General features: G+C 35.9%; 1 non-coding gene across 1 annotated transcript; it reads left to right on the forward strand.

The window, feature by feature from the left end:
- The first annotated feature begins 775 nt into the window (after positions 1–775).
- LOC131173607 (U6 spliceosomal RNA) lies at positions 776–882 on the forward strand. The gene has a single exon (XR_009143920.1). It is a non-coding gene; the product is annotated as a U6 spliceosomal RNA (small nuclear RNA).
- The last annotated feature ends 3,780 nt before the right edge of the window (positions 883–4,662 follow it).

The following is a 4,662-nucleotide window of genomic DNA, read 5'->3' on the forward strand; positions in this document are numbered from 1 at the left end:
AATATGCTATTGAGCATTGAAATTAATTAGGCACATAATAGATGTGGCATGATGCATGAAACCCTAGAAGAAAAATTTTAAAATTTAATGCTCCAATGCACCAATTTCCATGCTTCTGCTCCTTCAGCCACCACCTGTAACGATCGGGCTCCAACCACTAGAGAAATTATCCGCTTTGGCCATAAGCCTCACGGTTTTGTCCCATAGGTGGAATGGAGAACTTCCCAGGAGGTCACCCATCCTAGGATTTCTCTTAAGCGAGCACGCATAACCCTGGAGTTCTTCTAACTCTCCAGGCCATTCCACCAAAAGGCGCCTCTAGTGATTAGTTCCCCTATTTTATATATCATTACTTTTTGAACCCAAGACCATCTTCGTGCTTTATCGATGTGGGATTTGCCTAATGGACCTTTCTCCCCCCCTTTTGGGACTCAGCGTCCTCGCTGAGGTTTGCCCCACTATTGCCCAAGAGGATACGCAAGCGGCTTCGATACCAATTGTAATGGTCGGGCTCCTACCACTAGAGGAATTGTCCGCTTTGGCCATAAGCCTCACGGTTTTGTCCCATAGGTGGAATGTAGAACTTCCCAGGAGGTCACCCATCCTAGGATTTCTCTTAAGCTACACGCTTAACCCTGGAGTTCTTCCAACTCTCCAGGCCATTCCACCAATAGGCGCCTCTAGTGATTAGTTCTCTGATTTTATATATCATTACTTTTTGAACCCAAGACCATCTCCGTGCTTTGCCGATGTGGGATTTGCCTAAGGGACCTTTCTCCCCCCCTTCGGGGACATCCGATAAAATTGGAACGATACAGAGAAGATTAGCATGGCCCCTGCGCAAGGATGACATGCATAAATCGAGAAATGGTCCAAAATTTTTTTTCCTTATGAAAGAAAACACGTATGGAATCTAAACTAGGGTTTTAGCTAAATTGGAGAAAAGTTAGGGTTTGATGTCCTTGAATGAAATTTATGATGAGATTAAGCTTAGTTGAAGTAGTATACATGATTGGGGCAAAGAAATTGCATGAAATGTGTATAAATTTAATTATGGGAGATTAGTGTTCATGGGAAAATTGGAGTTTCGGTGCTAGAGAGTGAAATTGGTGTGTGTAGTATTAAATTATGGTCATTTGAGGTTTATTTAGTTTTAATTGACATTGGGTTGATGAATGGAGGTAATGAAATGGTAGGATTAGGGAAAATTACAAACTTCGGTGTTTGAAAATTGTGGGGTTTATGTTAGGAAGTGCCATTGATGTGTCAATGCTAAATTATAGTCATTTTGGGTGAATTAAATGTGAATTGAGATTGGTATTGAGGTATTCTATTTGTGTGTTTTCAGTAGAAAAAGAAGTTAGAACGGACAAGGAGAAGTAGGTAACAAGGAAGGAGAATTATAGAAGGTTTGTGCACAACTAACCTTTTCTTCATTTTTAAACTTGTAAACTGCTTAGAATGTGTTAAATTGAATGAGTTTGCTTTGAATAAGTTTACTTTGACTGAAATATGATTTTTCTCTTGCATTTAAGAAATTTGGGTGTTGCCACCTTTATATGGATATTATGATGAATTTAAATGTGTTTATTGGTTTATAAATGTGATTGTTGAGTTGGAAATTTGTGGAAACTGTTTTGAAATCACAGTTAGCATGACAGTCCCTTTTGGAACTCCTCAGTAGTAACGGCTACTTGGGGTTGATAATTGATATTGATTATGTCTCCCATTAATAACTGTTAGTGGGGTAAGACTGCATAAGTACTCATTAGCTAGCTAGCCCTTCCCTCATTAATAACGGTTAGTGAGGTTGAGATTGCTTTGTCGTGGTGTACAACACGGCACTGATCATGAAATTTTGTTTCATGGCCTAAACTGTGTGTTGATGTTGGCAACACTAATGCTTTGTGAATTGTGATTTATGAAGTGTGATTTCTCATTTGAAATGTTATTCCAATAAATGGCCTTTATGGACTTAGAACTATTGTGAAGTTTTCATGCTTAAGAAAAATGTGATTTATTATGCTTTGAAAAATTGTGTTTTATCTTAAGTTTTAAAGTTATTAGTTGTGCACCACTGAGTGATATAGTCAGCGATAGCTTCTTTATGCTGTCGCAGGTAAGGGAAAGGAGAAGGCTGCCGAGTGAGAGACTTGAAAGCAGCATTTTGGTATTGTTTATGGGTATTTACGTTAGGTATACCCTTGTGATTCCTTTGGATGTATTTTTTACCTATATGTATGGATGTACGGACATTGAGTAATTTGTATTTAAAAGCATTGCATTGCTATCACATTTTGAGTTTGTAACTATTTTGTATTTTACTTTGAGACTTATGAAAATATAACTTTTGCAATATTTAGTCTATCATTATTTCCAATGAATGTTTACATGGAATTTTAACTATTCTCATGCAGTTTTCTGCAAAAGAATTTATAAGATAAAAGTTATGGTTTGTTTTAAAATCCTTTGTAGCATAACCAATTGGTTATCGGTAGGTGGAGTTCAGTGATTCATTAGGTATGCTACGGGAACATATCGTGCTTTAGAAGGGATAAGGTGTGACACCACCCACCCAGTGGCTACCAATATTGTGGCAACAAGTGCCAATGCCACTACGACTTACCACAAAACCCAACTTGGGGTTGGAACTTTTGTGAGAAATAAACATAAAACCTAGGGTCAGGAGAGGGACCATAATCTTACATAAGAACAAATTGTTGTCCCTTGTAGCAACCCAAGAAGGGGGGTGAATTGGTTTCTAATTGCAAAATTAAAGACTAAAAAAAATTTAAACACAAAGAAGAGTAGAGGAAGAATGATGACACAAGAAATTTATAGAGGTTCAGCTATCCCAAGCCTACGTGCTCTCCTCAAAGTCATCTTTGAGAGTTAACTCCACTAAAATTCTTTTTTGGGTGAAGAATAAACCCCTTACAATCACCACAAGAGCAAACCCTTACTCTTTTATAAATCCTTTTACACTCAAGAGCTATTTAAAGCTTTATCACACTCAAAATTACAATAAGTCCTCACAACAACCTTGAATGAACTTTCAGAACAAAGAATTTACAACTCAAATATCAAGTTCTCAACATTAACTAAGGCAGCTCAAGTTCTAGAGAGAGAGAATGAAGAAAATCTTTAGAACATAATAAATTTCCAAAAAGATTGTTACTGTAAAACTTGTTTCCAGTCATAAATGGTGCATTGTTTCCAGTCATAAATGGTGCCTATTTCTAGTTTTTGCAAGAAACTAACCATTGGGGGTGCATTAAATGCAAAACTAGCCATTCAACCACCCAAAGCTTTATTTTATCGAGTTACAGAAACTCAGGTTTAGTTGCCAAAGTTATTTGCTTTGGCTGCCGAATGTTGAAGTCCCAAAAAATAGCTTTTGAAAAGTCACTGTCGACTGCCGGAGTGCTCTCTAGACAAAATGGCTTTTAGCACTCAAAAACCATGATTTAATGTCACACCCTACCCCTCTATAAGGAATAACATAATCCCGTAGTATACCTAATGAATTACCAACTGAAGGAACGGAAGCGTGAAAAACACAAGTTTATACCATTGAATTCAAAAATTTTCACCTAGGGTCACATGCATCATGCAAGATTTATTTTTATCTATTTGATTTCAATGATAAACAACATATTAAAACTCTCTTAATATGTTTTTGGATCTGTATTTTCCATTTAAGATTTTAAAATTAATCAGATTAATTTTAGAACCCTAGATTAAATCAAGAACGATTACACTAACCTCTTGATGCAATCGCAAATGTCTGCGCCTTTGAGATTCGTCTTCAGGACACCAGATGTTGTCCCTCTAGCTTGTCCACACCAAGAACACCTATGGCAGCCCTTGAACAGCTTCTAAAGCTTTTTCTATTAATTAGAAATTCAAGTTATGCCTGTTAAGAGACTAGAGATGTAAACAGGACACTAGAAACAATTTCCAGTGTTCTTAATTCAAGAGATTGATGGCTAATCTCTTTGAATTGATGAGAGATGAAGAAGAATAGATGAAAAGCCTCAAAGTGGCGTGACAAAGGAGAGGAGTGGCTGCTGGTTATTTTTTCTTTTCATAACCACACTTAAATAGCTAGGTTAACACATCAAACCCTTGTCACATGTCACCCTTTGATTAGGTCTAGGTTTAAGTGACCCAATCACATTGTGTCAAGTGTCAAACCTATATTTAATCTTGATTTTAATTATCTTATATGATTAAAAAACATTTGGCAAGCTTATGTGTAATCCCATGTGTCACCATCTCATGGTGCCACGTGTCACACTGTGAAATGACCAAAATGCCCCTGTGTCTTAATTTTGAGTTCTTAACCCAAAATAATTATTTTTCTTCTTCTAATTAATTTATATCAAATATAAATTAATTAATTAATCTCTATTAATTAATTTCTCATTAATTAAATTCATATTTAAACACTTTAAATATAAATTTTACTTATACTACACATCCAATAATCTAGATTTGGTTTCAAGTCATGCTAGGGACTTTGCAATTTAATTGCAAACCAAACCTATTTAATTAATCAATTAAACTCTTTAATTAATTAATTAAATCATATTTAAATAGGTGATAACTTGTGTATGTGTGTGACTTACTAGGCTCATCACTAATTGGCAATGAGACATA

This window comes from Hevea brasiliensis, chromosome 14 (genome assembly GCF_030052815.1).
Source record: "Hevea brasiliensis isolate MT/VB/25A 57/8 chromosome 14, ASM3005281v1, whole genome shotgun sequence".
Lineage (NCBI taxonomy): Eukaryota > Viridiplantae > Streptophyta > Magnoliopsida > Malpighiales > Euphorbiaceae > Hevea > Hevea brasiliensis.